The sequence below is a fragment of the Oncorhynchus keta genome, chromosome 37 (genome assembly GCF_023373465.1).
Source record: "Oncorhynchus keta strain PuntledgeMale-10-30-2019 chromosome 37, Oket_V2, whole genome shotgun sequence".
Taxonomy (NCBI): domain Eukaryota; kingdom Metazoa; phylum Chordata; class Actinopteri; order Salmoniformes; family Salmonidae; genus Oncorhynchus; species Oncorhynchus keta.
Window position 1 is genome coordinate 14,966,427 of NC_068457.1, and position 19,858 is coordinate 14,986,284.

Sequence of the window (19,858 nt, forward strand, 5' to 3'; positions counted from 1 at the left end):
ATCTCCATTGCATTTATCATGACATTTATCGTAACATGTGTGGACGCAAACCATGCAAATTAAACTACAGCAGTTCTGCTTGGAAGATTGGAAAGGATTACTGTCTGTGAATGATGTCTATTGTCTAGTCCTACATGATTGAAGTCACCACTCACTCTCACATCGCATCGCAGTAACATCATCGACTGCAGCTTTCGCAATGACCCGGCCACGATACTGGGTTGTTTATCATTGTTTATGCTGAGGCCTCTACCTTCGACTGCTATGCAGTCCTTGCAGAATCCCCTTACGTGCTTCACCCCAGCCCGGCTCAAAGAGAAAACACAAGATGGATGGATCCCAAGGAACCCCTTGGCCTCCAAATAAGCTGTAATGTAATTCCAGTTCTTCTGTGATTTCCTCTATGACCCTGCACTGTGGAACAATCAGCAAGTCTCAGTGAGAAGTGGTGCCAAGGTTCAAATATCCCAAAGGCGGCTAAAACGAGTGACCTCAGGTTTACACTGTTCGGAAAGTAGCAGGGGACTGCCCTCTGAAAGTTGCTGATTTTCATTTCCTGTCTGAGGGTTTTCAAAACAACCAAAATATTGTATAATTCCAGAACCAAACCACCCTGAGGGTACTCTCCAGTGGGTCATCAGAAAGCGGATGTTTCTGGTTTTAAGGGATACAGTATTTAAAACCTGACTTCTGTAGGTAGGCAACATTAACTCTTCTCCACTGATCCTCAACACAGGGGCCCCACAAGGATGCTTCCTCGGTGCCTTCCTGTACTCCCTGTATACCCACGACTGCATGACAACACACAGTTCCAACTCTATCGTCAAGTTCGCTGATGACATGCCAGTAGTAGGCCTGATTACCAACAATGACAAGACAGCCTACAGAGAGGAGGAAAGCACTCTGACTGCATGGTGCCAGGTAAACAGCATTTCCCTCAGCATCAACAAAACAAAGGAGCTGACTGTGGACTTCAGGAGGAACCAGGCTGGGCACGTCGCATGCTCATCAACGATGCCGCCATGGAGACGGACAAAAATGTCAAGTTCCTCGGCGTACACATCTCAGAGAAGCTGAAATGGTCAAACCACACAGACAACGTGGTGAAGAAGGCACAACAATGACTCTTCAACCTCAGGTTGTTGAAAAAATGTGGCCTGTCCTCAAGGGCCCTCACAGTGTTCTACAGGAGTACCATCAAGAGCATAATGTCGGGATGCATCACAGCCTGGTACAGCAACTCCACCGCCGCAGACCGCAAGGCTCTACAGAGGGAGGTACGCTCAACCGAACACACCCCTGGGTGCATACTGCCTGCCCTCCAGGACACCTACAACACCAGGTGTCGCAGGAAGGCCAAGACGATCATCAAGGACCTCAGCCACCCGAGCTACGGCCTGTCCTCCCCACTTCCATCACTGCCAATAGCTTCTACCCCCAGACAAACTATGCAGCAACTTGCTCCCCCCTGGAATTCCTACACGTTTTGTTTTTTTGCTCTAGCACTAAACACTTGTTTCAAAAAAACAACTAATCATCAAGCTTTGATCATTTGAATCAGCCGTGATGGGGGTCCCGAGGACTGAGTTTGGGAAACGCTGCAAAAGACTATAAATAGCTGAACATGTTAAGAGAGAATAGGTGTTGTTTGATTCAAGCCTTGGATTCAATATCCAAAAGATTTTGATCCACAAAACAACATATTGATATGCATACAGAAGTGTTTGTTATGAGCCACAGCTGCGATTGTCACATTAATCCATTTGATTTGCAACCCTGGAGACAGCACATTTTCCCTCAACGTCTACCCACCAATATATTCCGTTCCACATTTTTTTTTAGGCATCTTTCAGGAAAAAGGGGAGAAGGACTCAGGCATGCTTTCTGAACTCTGTCTGGACATACAATTGCCTAGTCATGTTTTGCGGCGATACCCCACTGAGGGAAGGATCTGAGAAAATAATCTCAAACCTTTGAAGTCTCTCCTTCCCTGTTGTGAATTCCATAGCCTCTGCCATCCAAATCACAAGGCAAAGAGTAAGCACCACCAAAGAGGCAGGATTACATCCTGAAACCACCAGTCTTCCACATAGCTGGCTCTGCTGAAGCAAGCTCAAAGTGTGTGTGTGTGTGTGTGTGTGTGTGTGTGTGTGTGTGTGTGTGTGTGTGTGTGTGTGTGTGTGTGTGTGTGTGTGTGTGTGTGTGTGTGTGTGTGTGTGTGTGTGTGTGTGTGTGTGTGTGTGTGTGTGTGTGTGTGTGTGTGTGTGTGTGTGTGAGAATGGGTGAGAATGGGTGAGAATGGGTGAGAATGGGTGAGAATGGGTGCATTGGGAAGAACAACAACACACACAGCGTTATTATATCCTACTAATTATCTGTCAGTTCCGATCGGTTGAGGAATAGTAGAGTAAAAAAATTAACACAGCAGTGGGGTTTGAGATTGGACACATCTTGTACAGCATGTCCTCTGTCCCTCCCATCTTCTAATTTAGTCATTCAAACATACCTTCTCTATTCACATTGGTCAAATACAAAAACAAGTTCCAGCAGAGAGGATTCGTGTCACCAGCCATCTTAGAAATCCACATTGGCCACAGATAAACCAGCAGTGATAATGAAGAATAATGCAGCTGTTGTGAGCTTCATCAGAGGGTGGGTGAACTCAGATGGAGCCCTTGGAAATATGATGCCCAAAATGATTATTTTCGGATATAAAGACTCTGCTGTAGTCAACAAAAAACAGATTGCAACTTGCAAAACATGCAGGAAGAAAATTACAGACTGAGGCGCAACATCTTCCAACTTTGTTCAACTTTTGAAGCTGCACGAAGAACGGTAAATCGTGGCTAATATAGTCGACAGCTATATATAACTTTGCTAGTGTAGCATGTAGGCTAACGTAACATTAAATCAATGAGCCTCCACACAATCAGTCAGTGTGGGAACGTGATCATTGCACCCAAAATTGAGCTACAGGCAGTTGGTAGCCTAAATCCTGCCTGATGTTACTGCTATTCCTAAAATAATTTACATACTTTAGCCTAATGTAACCACACACAAAGAGGGTGTGTGTTTGTGTGTGTGTGTGTGTGTTAAGGTTGGTAAATTTTGTACTAGCCCGATTGCGCGCCATAGCAATCCTCGATAGTCGAGGGGGGGGGGGGGCTTTCTCATGGCTACCCATGGAAATATAACGTTTATTTGGATAGCATTGAATATATATATATATTTAAAGCATTCATTATTTGCGCAAATGTAATATACTAACTATTACTCTTGTTAAAAATATGAAATGGCATTACATTTGGTGAAGAGCACATTATGACTCGAAACTCAAAGTTTAGGACTTGAGACTTGACTCGGACTTGAGTGCTAAGACTTGAGACTTACCTGTGACTTGTAAAACAATGACTTGGGCCCACCACTGCACAGCAGCCAACTGAAGGAACATCTAAGAACCCTCATGAATTGTGGTACACTGTATATTATGATACAAAACGTGATGATCAGAGACGCTACAATGAAAGAGGATGTGTGTGTGTGTGTGTGTGTGTGTGTGTGTGTGTGTGTACCAAAATAGTAGACGAAGATAACGCGCCCAGGACCAAAATCAAAGACCATCATCACGCAACTGAGACAGCAGTTTTTTCTCAATTCTGATATCTCTGCCAATGTTGGCTGTGGAGGCTCCAGGTCACCACAGGGTCACACCAAAAATATTTGTTAAGTGTTGCTCTTTGTCATACACTAATATGCAGAAATAACTAATTAGATCTGAAGGGAAAATGTACTAATCCCGTAGTGCCATAATGTTAGGCTCTGCAGTAAGCAGTATTATCGCAATACTGAAAAAAAAGTAATGATTTGGAAAGAACATGAAACATAACCACCAACAGACAACCTTCTTGTTCGTGAATAAATCCAAGTATGTTGGATTGGTTGTTTCTCCACGTTATGGTTGATGCTTCTGACTATTTAAGTAGTTTTTTGGGGTATCTGTACTTTACTATTTATATTTTTGACTACATTTCACTACATTCCTAAAGAAAATAATGTAATTTTACTACATACATTTTCCCTGATACTCAATAGTACTTATTACATTTTGAATGCTTAGCAGGACAAAAAAATGGTCTAATTCACATACTTACTAAGAGAACATCCCCGTTCCTCCCTACTGCCTCTGATCTGGCGGACTCATTAAACACACATTCTTTGTTTATAAATGATGTCTGAGGGTTGGAGTGTGCCCCTAGCTATTGGTAAATAAATTAAAAACATGAAAATGGTGCCATCTGGTTTGCTTAATATAAGGAATTGTTTATTATGTATACTTTTACTTTTGATACTTGAGTATATTTTAGCAACTACATTTACTTTTGATACTTAAGTACATTTAAAACAAAATACTTTTAGACTTTTAATCAAGTAGTATTTTACTGGGTGACTTTCACTTGAGTCATTTTTTGCTTTACCTTTACTCAAGTATGACAATTACTGTAGGTACTTTTTCCACCACTGATCAGAAGAAACACTCCTAACGTATGCCACAGTCATGTATGTGGGAGGACATGTTAGACCACAAAATACAGAAGTTATTCACGATGTTGAGAAACATTCACACAAAAAGGTTATAGGCGTCTTCAAATAAATCAATAATACATTATGCTTATACTCTGTCATGAGGTTTATTATGAAAGGTGCAGTGAGACATTTAATGTACCAATATGTTTCATATGTAACCAAGATACAGTATATGTGGTGCTGTGTTTATAACCTACTAGTTTTTTTCACTTCCATTTGCTTTCACACCCCTAGCAGTTTCACCTGTCCTCGTTATTGTCTCCACCCCCGCCAGGTGTCGATTGTTTTCCCAGTGTATTTATCCCTGTGTTTCCAGTCTCTCTGTGCCAGTTCGTCTTGTATGTCCAAGCCTACCAGCGTTTTTCCCGTTTTCATGCTTTGCCTTTTCTCCTTTTGCTAGTCTTCCCGGTTCTGACCCTTGCTTGTTTTCTGGACTCCATGCCCGCCTGCCTGACCACTCTGCCTGCCCTGACATCGAGCCTGCCTACCCTTCGGTACCTCCTGAACTCTGAACTGGTTTTGACCTTTTTGCCTGTCCACGACCATTCTCTTGCCTACTCCCTTTGAATTTATTAAACATCTTAAACTCCAACCATCTGCCTCCCATGTCTGCATCTGGATATTGCCTTGTGTCATGATAGTTGACAACAATCTAGGATTTTTGTACATGGTACTTTAGATAGGGCTCTATATCAAATAGAATACTTTTCTCCATATCTGACAAGTCCCCATTTCATGAAGGAGATCTATTGCAACAGTGGTATCCCCTTACCCCAGTAATCTTCTGGTACAGCTGTTGTCTACAGATGTTGGAGTGAATATCATCAAATATTACCTCATCTACCAAGAGGTGAAAGACCAAAATGTACATTATGCTAAATTCTCTGGGTCTTTTCCCCAGTCACATAGAACCCCAAAAAGACTAGCAAAGTCTGATCCCATAGCCATTGCAGGAGGCCTGCAATGTTTGTCTCCTGACTGCACAGGTACCACCATTTCCATACATCTAAGCAAGTCAGTATTGGCTATGCCGAGGACCAGTAGCCCCATTATTTAGCCACTGACTGGATCTCATTGTGAGCTAGACTCATTAGGCTCTCTCAGGTGCACTGTTAAAAGACCAATCTCCAAATAGATTTCCCTAGAAGCCCCTTTCTCACCTCCGAGAAATCCGCAGGAAGCGAGACACCATTTTATGTTTTAAAGTAATTACCCATGTAGTTTGAACATGCCATTGAGTATACCCCTTACTTTGTTGGCACTCAATATGGTACAGGACTGAATTTGATTGGTTGAATGACTACATTTGTTTAGCCCAAGGCCGGCGTTATGGACATGTCTTAAGGGGCCTGGCCCACCCAACCGTACCTCCTTGCCCATCCAAATAAAATATTAAAATATTGATCATTTATTAGACCGAGATGCACGCCGACAGAAAGACACATCAATCTCAGATAAAGCATCCGAGCGACTGATACAGTGCACCTCTGTCTCAGTATGTGAAGACCACGTATCTGATGCTGTCTGGTCAAAAAAGAGTATATTGCATGTCCTCATCTTTATTTCCAGACAGCATCAAATACATGGGCTACACATACTTAGACGGAGGGGTGCTGTTTAACTCACTCAAATGTTTTTTCTGGTGAGTTAATGTAGTTTCCGCCACTTGTGAAATGAAGGAAAGTTGGCAGGTGCACAGCTCACTGTTTCGATGATAGAATTATTTTGAGAAGGTAACCTACTTTTTGAAGTGATTTGTTTGACAATCAGATGAAAACATCATGACTGGTTGTGTTCGTGCCACATTTATTCTTAAAAGTCTAAGCCATGGGGGGGTTCTAAGCTGACATAAGGAATTGTTTTAAGATGGTCATACTATGGATCGACTTGATTTTGAAATGTATGGACCCTTTAGGTTTTATTTGTTTTTAAATTGATTTTGGCACAGATAATCGCATTGAATAACACATTCATAAACGGCCAAAAGGACAGTCAAAACAAAGTCCCCCCCCACCCACCCACCCAGTATTGTACATCCCCTTAGTGTCCAGGTCCCTTGAGCATTGCACATAATGTTATTGCACCCACCCTAACTCCATGATTCCACATTTGACGTTCCTGAAGGGGTGGGTCCATCCCCATGCACCTAATGTCCTCCTTATTTGTTCATAAGGGTCAGTGTACAGGTACGTGGCACAACATCTTTGCACTTGGGAGTCTGTAACACTTCCTGGATGGCAGCGGCACAAACTCTGTGTTGAGCTCGTGGAACGAGTCCTTTCGTGGTCCCGTAAAAAGAATGCGCCCCCTATGGAATCAAATGTCTGTCCAACTGATTTGTTCTGGTGTCGGCCTTGGTTTAGCCTATGGCACAACTACTTTCATTCCACATGAATCAAACACGTGAGCATCTTTAAGGATTTTGAATGTCTGGATATTTAGATGTTCACCTGTCAATATCATGCAACTGTCAATTTATTCTTGGGTTGTATGATTTGTTACGCAGTGACAGACAAGTCTACTGCACCAAATACAACTTAAAGACTCATGGCGCAGCAAGTTATCTTTCCAATCATAGTTGTGAATTCAACCCCAATATTCCTAAGCATGCACAGAACCAATGCAATGCAACAGACATTTTCCACAAAGTATGACACAGGCAGCATCTAGGGAAACGTTTTCAGAGTGAGCCTATATAGTGGGGCTGTATTTACGATTGGATTGTTTATGTAATGTTATTCAGATCATACCAATATGTGTGGCTTCATTTGGAATGTGTCCCAGAAAAAAGGTTCCGCTGTGTGCACTCCCCAAAACCTTCCCCCCAGAAAGAAGGGCTTGCTGTCAGACAACTTGGCCAGGATTTGGGAGATGAACAGCAATGCCTCCACTCTGAGCCGGGTCAAACAAAGGCTTATTTGAGCATATTTTGGCTGCGTTAGTGCTAACATCAACCACACTCTGCACACTAACACACACTCATTTGAACCCTCTTTTGAACACATTTTCCTCTAGCTGACATTTTCAATGACCTCAATGTGGTATTGGTATGAGTTACAGATATACTGACCCGATTCCAATGAAACTACTGGATTTCATAAGTCCTACCAGGATGAATATGATGTAAGTGCATGTCTTTGAGGGAAAGCTCCATTGAGGGAAAATATCTAATTGAACGTCCCCATCGTTTACAGCCTACGTGTGGTTCAGTTATTGTTGGCATGTTCCCTATAATGAATTATGCATTGATCCTTGAGGATTACTGATTGCATATAATGTAGAATATCAGGTAAATACATTTGCTGCTTGATCCCCATCAACCATTATCGGCCTGTGTGTCACTAGGCAGGGATATAAGTGATGTTCATTAAGGAAACGCCAGCCATATGCAGTGAGGTGGTTGACTCGTTCATTAGTTTTGCATGCATATTTTGTGCGAGATGTAACTCGAGCAGCATCCAAAGGAAAGGCTAGCCTGCTTCTGCATAGATTTTTCTCTCTCTCTCGTTATCTTAGGCTGGACAGGTACCTTTATATTTTAAACTACCCCAGGAGGAGAGGGACAGTTAAAGAGAGACACCACCATGCAGCCTGACACCACCACATGACTCTGTACTTCCACATCTGAATAGACAGAATTTTCATTCAATCAGAATCAATGACAAGCTGTGGCTACTGTGATTGGACAGATCTCTGTGGTTTGAGAGAGGATAAGTGGTGGTGCCTCCCACCTCTGCTCTGCAGAACTCTAGTCCCTTGGCAAACTGTATGTCTAGACATCCAATACAAACATGGCTTTGTGAGTTATGGGTTCGCCCATGGAAATGATTGAGAGGCTGGGGAGTTTAGACACTACGGAAGGCCACAATTGAGGGATAAGCTCCAAGACAGATGCAGACAGAAGGAAGGATACAGTTATCAGCAGTGGAATCCTGGCCCCAATTCATAATAATAATATCTCAATATTTGTTTTCCTCTCTCCAGGAGACCACAATTAATCCTGTCTTGACAGTCATCCTTCACCTTTTAATTTCAGAAAGAAACAAAAATAATGTTCAAGCTGGAACCAAATCTCCCTCGCTCCTTGTCTCTTTTCTCCATGACCACCAATCTGAGAGGGCTTGATGAAGTATGATGTGCATGGTTGAAACTTACTCAAGACTCCTTTAACCTTGAGGTCAGTCTGTAAGGTAAGGCAATGTAAAAATGCAAGAATGAGGTAACATATCTCCAGTATGCAAAGTGCCATTTCTGTTGTTGTTGCTGTGACCACCAATCAGAGAGCACTTCTAGGGAGATCTGCATGTTTGAAACATGCACAACAACCCCTTCTTCCACTCTTCAAAGGCCAAGATGAAAAGGATTGGAGGAAAAAAGACCATGCAAGAGTCAAGGGTGTGTCAAGGCGGGGGATTGCTTTCCACTTCGAATGCTAAAAGCTATTTATTTTACATGAAATTATACAAGAGGTCGACTTCCCTCTATTGACATGGTCCTGGTGTAGCGAGATGGAGTCTGACAAGCAAGATGCCCACCTAAATCACACCCTGAGGTTAGGGCGTGACAGTACCCCCAAAGGTGCGGACTCCTATAGGGTAGGGTCCGGGTTGGCATCTATCTGCGGTGGCGGCTCTGGTGCGGGACGTAGACCCCGCTCCACTTCTGGCTCACCCCACTTTGGTGGCGCCTCTGGTGTGGGGACCCTCGTCGCCGACCCCGGACTGGGGACCCTCGTTGCGGGCCCCGGACTGGGGACCCTCGCTGCGGTCCCCGGACTGGGGACCCTTGTTGCGGGCCCCGGAATGGGGACCGTCGCTGGAGGCTCCGGACTGGAGGCCGTCGCTTGAGGCTCCGGATTGGAGGCCGTCGCTGGAGGCTCCAGACTGGGGACCATCACTGAAGGCTCCGGACTGGGGATCGTCGCTGGAGGCTCCGGACTGGAGGCCATCGCTGGAGGCTGCGGACTGGAGGCCGTCGCTGGAGGCACCGGACAGGGTACCGTCGCTGGAGGCTCCGGACTGGAGACCATTGCTGGAGGCTTCCTGCCATGGATCCTCACTGAAGCCTCCATGCCATGGATCATCACTGGAGGCTCCGTGCCATGGATCATCAATGAAGGCTTCGTGCCATGGATCATCACTGGAGGCTTTGTTCGTGCAGCATGCACAGGACTCACCAGGCTGGGGAGACACACAGGAGGCCTGGTCCGTGGAGCAGGCACAGGACTCACCAGGCTGGGGAGACAGGATATACCAGGCAGGCACAGGATATACAGGGCCTTGGAGCCACACCGGAGGTCTGGAGCGCAGCGCTGGCACAACCCGTCCTGGCTGCATGCACACCCAGGACGTACTGGGCTGTAGTGGCGCACTGGAGGCCAGGAGTGCTGAGCCGGCACCATCCATCCTGGCTCGATGCCCGCTCTAGCCCAGCCGATGCGGGGAGCTGGGATATAGAGCACCAGGCTGTGAACACTCACTGGAGACACCGTGCGCTCTACCGAATAACACGGTGCCTGACCAGTACCCCGCTACCCATGGTAAGCACGAGGAGTTGGCTCAGGTCTCCAACCTGACTCAGCCAATCTCCTCGTGTGCCCTCCCAAAAAATGTTTTTGGAGTGGCTTCTTAGGCTTCCGTGCTAGCCGTGTCCCCTCGTAACACTGGGCCCCCTTTCTAGCTGCCTAACTAATCAAAGTATATTTTATATTTGAGATCCTTCAAAGTAGCTACCTTTTGACTTGATGACAGTTTTGCACACTCTGGGCATTCTCTCAACCAACTTCATTAGGTACTCACCTGGAATGTATTTCAATTAACACGTGTGCGTGTGTGGAATTTCTTTCCTTCATGTGTTTGAGCCACTCAGTTGTGTTGTGACAAAGTGGGGGTGGTATACAGAAGACAGACGTCCTATTTGGTAAAATACCAAATCCATATTATGGCAAGAACAGCTTAAATAAGCAAAGAAAAACGACAGTCCATAATTACTTGAAGACATGAAGGTCAGTCAATCCAATTCAAGAACTTTGAAAGTTTCTTCAAATGCAGTTGCAAAAACCATCCAGCGCTATGATGAAACTGGCTCTCATAAGCACTTGCACAGGAAAGGTAGACCGAGAGTTACCTCTGCTGCAGAGGACAAATTCCTTAGACTTACCAGCCTCAGAAATTGCAGCCCAAATAAATGCTTCAGAGTTCAAATAACAGACACATCTCATCATCAACTGTTCAGAGGAGACTGCGTGAATCAGGCCTTCATTGTTGAATTGCTGCAAAGACACCACTACTAAAGGACACCAATAATTAGAAGAGACTTGCTTGGGCCAAGAAACACGAGCAGTGGACATTAGACCAGTAGAAATCTGTCCTTTGGTCTGATGTGACCAAATTTGAGATGGTTGATTCCAACCACCATGTCTTTGTCAAACCCAGAGTAGGTGAATGGATGATCTCCACATTTGTAGTTCCCACCATGAAGCAGGAAGTGTGAAGGTGTGGGGGTGCTTGGCTGGTGACTCTGTCGGTGATTCATTTAGAATTCAAGGTACACTTAACCAGCATAGCTACCACATAATTCTGCAGTGATACACCATCCTATCTGGTTTGCACTTAGGGGGACTATCATTCATTTTTCAACAGGACAATGACCCAAAAACACACCTCCAGGCTGATGTAAATTGGAGCCCGAAGCCGAAGGCAGATTTTTACATGCCACCAACTGATTGTGTTTTTTTGTTCGTTTATCTGCGTTGTTGGTAAATTAATTTTTTTACTGTTTCTGTACATAATGTTGCCGCTACCATCTCTTTTGACCGAAAATAACTTCTAGACATCAGGACTCTGATTACTCACCGCGGACTAGCAGAAATATTTTTCTTCTTTCACGACTCTTAACGAGCCCGAGGCGGAGGATATACGGCTCCCTCGGAAACAGGCCCCGACCCCAGTGATCTTGCTTGAAGAGGAGGCGGAGAAAGAGAGGCCGGAGGGCAGGTTGCCTTCTGAGGAGTCGGAGGCGATCGAATAAACCCCCACTCCCCTCAATTTTGTTAGAAAACATGGTTTCTTTAGATGAAAGATAAAAAGGATGAGTTATTGGGAAGATTAAACTACCAACGGGACATTAAAAACTGTAACATCTTATGCTTCATGGAGTCGTGGCTGAACAACAATATCAACATACAGCTGGCTGGTTATATGATGTACCAGCAGGATAGAACAGCGGCATCTGGTAAGACAAGGGGCGGCGGTCTATGTATTTTTGTAAACAACAGCTGGTGCACGATATCTAAGGAAGTCTCAAGATATTGCTCTCCTGAGGTAGAGTATCTCATGATACGTTGAAGACCACATTACCTATCACAAGAGTTTTCATCTATATATTACATTTACATTTAAGTCATTTAGCAGACGCTCTTATCCAGAGCGACTTACAAATTGGTGCATTCACCTTATGACATCCAGTGGAACAGCCACTTTACAATAGTGCATCTAAATCTTTTAAGGGGGGTGAGAAGGATTACTTTATCCTATCCTAGGTATATTGTTTTCATCTATATATTCTTTGTAGCTGTTTACATACCACCACAGTCAGAGGCTGGCTCTAAGATAGCATTGAATGAGATGTATTCCGCCATAAGCAAACAAAAAAACACTCATCCAGAGGTGGTGCTCCTAGTAGCCGGGGACTTTAATGCAGGGAAACTTAAATCCGTTTGACCACATTTCTATCAGCATGTTAATTGTGCAACCTCTATTGCACTCCACACTGCCCTTTCCCACCTGGACAAAAGGAACACCTATGTGAGAATGCTATTCATTGAATACAGCTCAGCGTTCAACACCATAGTGCCCTCAAAGCTCATCAATAAGCTAAGGACCATGGGACTAAACACCTCCCTCTGCAACTGGATCCTGAACTTCCTGACGAGCCAACCCTAGGTGGTAAGGGTAGGTAACAACACATCCACCACGCTGATCTTCAACACAGGGGCCCCTCAGGGGTGTGTGCTCAGCCCCCTCCTGTACTCCCAGTTTACTCATGACTGCACGGCCAGGCACGACTCCAATACCATCATTAAATTTGCCGGTGACACAACAGTGGTCGGCCTGATCACCAACAACGACGAGACAGCCAATTGGGAGGAGATCAGAGACCTGGCCGTGTGGTGCCAGGGCAACAACCTCTCCCTCAACGTGATCAAGACAAAGGAGATGATTGTGGAATACATTTAAAAAAGGACCGAGCAAGCACCCATTCTCATCCACGGGTCTGTAGCACAGCAGGTTGAGAGCTTCAAGTTCCTTGGTGTCCACATCACCAACAAACTAACATGGTCCAAGCACACCAAGACAGTCGTGAAGCGGGCATGACAAAACCTATTCCCCCTCAAGAGACTGAAAATATTTGGCTTAGGGCCTCAGATCCTCAAATGGTTCTACAGCTGCACGATCGAGAGCGTCCTGACTGGTTGTATCACTGCCTGGTACGGCAACTGCTCCGCCTTCGACCGACCGTAAGGCACTACAGTTGTGCAAATGGCCCAGTACATCACTGGGGCCAAGCTTTCTGCCACCCAGGACCTGTATACCAGGCGGTGTCAGAGGAAGGCCCTGAAAATTGTCAAAGACTCCAGCCACCCTAGTGATAGACTGTTCTCCCTGCTACCACATGGCAAGCGGTACCGGAGTGCCAAGTCTAGGTCCAAGAGGCTTCTAAACAGCTTCTACCCCCAAGCCATAAGACTCCTGAACATCTAGTCAAATGGCTACCCAGACTATTTGCATTGCCCCCACCCCCTGCTCTCCACACCACTGCCACTCTCTGTTGTCATCTAGGCATAGTCACTTTAATTAACTCTACATTATCCTACATGTACATACTACCCCAACTAACCTGTACCCCTGCACATTGACTGTACCGGCACCCCCCTTTATATATTGTCATTTCTTTACTGCTGCTCTTTAATGACTTGAAACTGCACTCGGTTAGGGCCTCGTAAGTAAGCATTTCACTGTTGTATTCGGCACATGTGACTAATAACATTTGAAAATGTTGATTTGTAAGGGCTATTTGACCAAGGAGAGTGCTGCATCAGATGACCTGGCCCCCACAGTCACCCGACCTCAACCCAAGTGAGATGATTTTGGATGAGTTGGACCGCAGAGTGAAGGAAATGCAGCCAACAAGTGCTCAGCATACATGGGAACTCCTTCAAGACTGTTGTAAAAGCATCTGTCATCAAGGCAAAGGGTGGTTACTTTGAAGAACCTAAAATATAAAATGTATAGCACAATGTGTTAAATTGACTTTGGCTCCATAACCAGAGAGTTATGTCAAGTGTCACTCATGTTGCTCTGTGTAGAATGTCTCTGTTCATTCTTTGAACAATTAAACAATGATTTATATAGGCAATATTCCAATTTACCTATTTAAAGAATGATTGACAAAAGTCCACAGTGCCAGAATAGATACATAAGATACCACTAAATTGTTTTCATCTTAGCATTTCTACAGGAAAAACATCCATTGTTCCGACGTGTATAGGCTGCCTGACAGGCAATTCAGATTCCCCAACTCCGCCACAAAAGGATGGCTTCTTCCAGGGACTATCTGTTTTTACAATGGAGTGTGAGAATGCAATCATCACGGTCGTTTCAAACAGAGGGAAAACAATTTAGGAGAGAAGCGGCACTGCGCCTGGCATGTTTATGGAGCTCTCCGTCTGCAGACGAGGAGAGAGTATACCCCCACCGCCACCTCCGGCGCCGTGTAACCTCACCATGTCATTTCCTCAAGACTCGCTGACATCATCAGCGCTCCCTCCCCTCTCCACCATTTTATGAATCTGTCTTACTCCCCTTTATATTAGGCGCATGGGCCACCCTTCGAGATTGATAGTAGCACGTTGTTTTTTCCCCCATTTGTTGTGGCCTCCCTTGCGATAGACACTTTCTGTAATAAACTAAATGAGCTTGGGAAATGGAGACCCTCGAGGTGATATTTCACCAGCCCAAGATGCTGAGCGAGATGTTGTTTGTGCTCAGACGATACAGAGATAGACCTATGTGCAGCGACACTACAATAACCTGGGATTTCTGGAGCCATTTCCCATGAAAGAGTATATACTTGTATGATATTTAGTAGCAGAGGAGAAAGGAGCAAGGTAGGTTGGCTGAACAACCTGTTCTGAACAACGAACGGACTCATTGTAAATCAAGGGGAAAACCAAAGTGAGCAAGGCTCTAAGTGGCTGCAGTTATATAATGAAACAATATTTATGTTCCCTTTCAATATTTGCCAGTGGCCCTTCAGCCAGCATTTTTACTCTAAGCTTCTGGTAAACTGAGACAATTTATTACGGAGCTGACTTTTATTGTGCTTCAATTGAATGCCTCTGGGACTACTGGAGACTTAAGTGAGAGAGTGCCAACCACAAAGAACGACTCCAGCTTTTATATTGTTCATTTGTTGTCTTCTTCCTGTTGCCAAAAACATTTTTTTTCTTAATTCCCTGTCTGATGATTCTCCAGTAAACAATCATACCAATTCACAAAGACACCAATTCATGAAGCTTGAAATATAGCTATTGTACTGCAGATCTTCGACTTTGTTATTGATTTGTGGACATTAGATGAGTGTTGCTGGGAGGCCTTATATCAGGATTTCCCAAAATCGGTCCTGGGGACCCCAAGGGGTGCACCCCCCCCCCCCGCTAACACTACACAGCTGATTCAAATAATGAACTCATCATCAAGCTTTGAGTATTTGAATCAGCTGTGTAGAGCTAGGGCAAAAACCAAAATGTTCACTACTCGGGGTCCCAATGACCGAGTTTGGGAAACGCTGCATTATATTGTGTATGTTTCAAACACTTCCACTTCCTGTTTACTTCCTGTCTCTGGAGGAAGTCCTGCAGTGTTTTGTTCATAGAGAATGATAGAAGAGTCTCGATGGATAAATTCCATTTTGGCAGTGACACTGCCATTGAGGGCTTCCATCATTTTAAAGTAGTCAATTGGGTGTGACTTCCTATGGGTTAAGGGAGGATCACATCATTTCATCCAGGTTAAAGGAGAGATCAACCAATGAATTATAGTTGTGAAAGAACATTCCATAACCGCAGGTGGCAGTTATTTGCCAACCTTGGTATTTATACCTGATCAAACAATAAACTCCGGGTGGCAGTATGCACCCTTTCAGTTTTTCTTACCAACTCATAGAAGTAGTTGGCCTCGATGGCGCTGCCCATGCCCTCACAGATGCTATAATGAACCCGCATGTAAAAAGGAACTTGCAAGTAAGAAGTAACCTTCAATAGACAAACATTGGCAGAGGCTTTGTTGCGGAATAGAAAGCCGACTCTGGATTTGATTTTGGATTGGAGATGTTTGATATGAGTCTGGAGGTTAGGAGAATATTTAGGTTAGTGCTGACGTAAAGGTAATGGCAGTCTGAACGAAGTTATGTGGAGCACCTCAAGGTAAAACCTAATATTCAATATTGGCAAGTTAGACTCAAATATTAGCACTACATAATCTGGTGGGTGGTAGCCTTCAATCTGGATAATAACACAAAACAAATCTTAAGACTACAGACATTTATCGACAAATATTACGAAAACAAGCAACACCCAAACATGACAGAGAGTAAGACAGGGGAACCGATTTCAAAACGGAAACGTGACTCTTCTACAGACACAGACGATTTAATATTTTCACCACCGGGAATGGTAAAGGTGGAAACTGATTTGTTAAAATCAATAAATGACAAACTGGGTATACTTGAATTAGTTAGTAAGGATATAAAAGAGTTGAAGGCAAGCCTCGAGATGAGTGATGAAAAAGCTGCGACATTGGAGAAGGAAACACACAAGTATTCAAGAAAGATCTAGTGTAATATATTATAAAAATAAAGCGAACTGGATGGAATATGGGGGAAAATACACCAAATTCATTTTCAATCTTCAATATAGAAATGCTACCAAAATAAATGTATTAAAACTTGTTACAAATGGAGTCACGCATGACTCACCAAATGATATTTTGAAAGAGGAAGTAAAGTACTTTAAGAATATGTTTTCATTTCAGACTCCTCCATATCCACTAACTGAAACGAATTGTATGGATGTTTTTCCTAATAATAATGTAAAATTAATATATGTACAGAAAGACTCGTGAAGGCCAAATTACAGAGGAGAAACTGCTTGAGGCAATTGGGGCCTTTAAGGATTGGAAAACTCCAGGGCTGGATGGCATACCAGTGGAAGTATACAAAACTTTTTAAAATATACTCAAAGGACCATTGTTGGCTTGTTTTAACCACTCCTATATAAATGGCAGATTATCAGACACGCAACAAAAAGGTCTGATATCATTATTACTGAAACAGGACCCAAGTGGTATATATAAAGATCCAGTCCATTAAAAAAATTGGAGACCTCTTACACTTCAGTGTTGTGATGCAAAAATCCTAGCAAAATGCTTGGCACATAGAATTAAAAAAGTATTGTCAAATATTATTCATCCTAATCAGACAGGGTTTTTCATGAACCGATACAGTGGAGATAATTTAAGACAAGTACTGTAAACAATAGAACACTATGAAATATCGGGGACACCAGGACTGGTTTTCATAGCTGATTTTGAAAAGGCTTTTGATAAAGTACGACTGGAGTTTATATATAAATGCCTAGAATATTTCAATTTTGGGGAATCTCTTATAGAATGGGTTAAAGTTATGTATAGTAACCCTAGGTGTAAAATGGTAAATAATGGCTACATCTCAGAAAGTTTAAAACTATCTAGAGGAGTAAAACAAGGTTGTCCACTATCGGCATATCTATTTATTATTGCCATCGAAATGTTAGCTGCAAGGATTAGATAGAACAATAATATTAAGGGATTAGAAATCCCTGGCCTAAAAACTAAGGTGTCATTGTACGCTGATGATTCATGTTTTCTTTTAAAACCACAATTGCAGTCTCTCCGCGGCCTCTTAGAGGATCTAGATACTTTTTCTATCCTCTCTGCATTAAAACCAAATTATGATAAATGTACCATATTACGTATTGGATCACTAAAAAATGCACATTTTACATTACCATGTAGTTTACCAATTAAATGGTCTGACGGAGATGTAGACATACTCGGTATACAAATCCCAAAGGAAAGAAATGATCTCACTCCAATAAATGTTTATAGAAAGTTAGCAAAAATAGATAAGATCTTGCTACCATGGAAAGGAAACTACCTGTCTATTTGTGGAAAAATCACCCTGATTAACTCCTTACTTATATCACAGTTTACCTATTTGCTTATGGTTTTGCCTACACCAACATTTTCCAAAATTTTCAACCTGCTTTTTGAATTATATGAACAAAAAATATTCAATTTGATTTGGAACGGCAAACCAGATAAAATTAAAAGGGCCTATTTATATAACAAATATGAATTCGGTGGGCAGAAATTATTAAATATTAAAGCATTAGACCTCACTAAAGGCATCAGTCATACAAAGTTATACTGAAATCCAAACTGGTTCTCTAGTCAATTGGTACGAATGTCTCATCCTATATTCAGGAAGGGCCTTTTCCCTTTATTCAGATTACACCTGCTCACTTTCAGTTGTTTGAAAAGGAAATAATCTCCAAAATATCTTTATTTTTTAAACAAGCCTTAGAAAGTTGGTTGCAATTTCAGTTTAATCTACCTGAAAGGACGGAACAAATAGTACAACAAATATTGTGGTTAAATTCAAATATACTAATTGATTTTTAAAAAATGTATTTATCGAAGGAATGTTTAAAAAAGGTATGATTTTAGTGAATGATATCATGAAAAGGCCTGGTGGAGTTATGTCACACATGCAGTTAACACAGACATATGGAAATGTCTGCTCTACCCAAAATTACAACCAATTAATTGCAGCATTACCACAAAAATGGAAGAGGGGAAAAAAGTAAGGAACTTGTATGTCGGCCCTGTATTAAAGAACATAAATGTTTAAAGAAAAGTGTGATAAATAAAAATATAAAACCAATTTCATTTAAGGACCAAAAAGCTGACAGCTGTGCCATATAAATTGCAAAATAGTTGGGAAGAGATTTTCGATGTACCCATTCCATGGCACATGGTTTATGAATTGATACGCAAAACAACGCCGGATTCAAAACTTCACATTTTTCAATATAAATTACTATACAAAATTCTTGCAACTAATTGAATGTTATATATATGGGGGATACAATCTTCCCAGCTCTGCAGATTCTGCTGTGAGGAGGCAGTCATTAGATAATTTATTTTGGTATTGTCCATATGTAGCCCATTTTTGGTCACAGGTCCAGGAATGGCTGAAGAATTGCAACATTGGCCTAGAACTAACGCTGCAGATAGCAATACTGGGTGATTTGAAAAGCCATAGTCAATCAATCAATAATATAATAATTATATTAGCAAAAATGTTTATTTTTACTTTACAATCTGTAGAAGCTATGAGAATAGGAAGGTTCAATTATTTTGTGAAGCATCACAGCACAGGATGATGATGGATGATGTTGAGAGACAGATGGGAGGGGTTGAATGGAGCTGAAGGGTGGGACTAATAACAGGATAAACAATGTAAAGCATACGGGATTGTCACAGTAATGAGTGAAGAGGTGTGGAGTCAGGCGCAGAGAGCAAAGATGTGGGCAAAACAACACGCTTTAATGTCCCGGAAACACAACATGTACAAAGTGAAAACACAAATGAACAGAAATATAAACGGACAGCGTGAAACCCAAAATGCAACAAAATGCACTCAACCAACATAACAGACGAACAAGCCCGCACGAAACAGAAGCGGGCTAAACAGACTATATATACCCTATACTAACAACCAAACTAGAAACAGGTGCTACCAATTAGACAAAACTAAACGAACACAGAACGGATCGGCGATAGCTAGTAGACCGGCGACGACGACCGCCGAGCGCCACCCGAACAAGAAGGGGAGTCACCTTCGGTAATATTCGTGACAGTACCCCCCTCCTGACGCGCAGCTCCCGCGGCGCGCCGACGTCGGCCTCGGGGACGACCCGGAGGCCGAGGCGCTGGGCGATCCGGACGGAGGCGATGGAATTCACTCAACATGGATGGGTCTAGAATATCCCTTGCCGGAACCCAGCACCTCTCCTCCGGACCGTACCCCTCCCAGTCGACGAGGTACTGCAAGCCTCTCACCCGGCGTCTCGAGTCCAGAATAGCTTGTATCTTGTACGCCGGGGACCCCT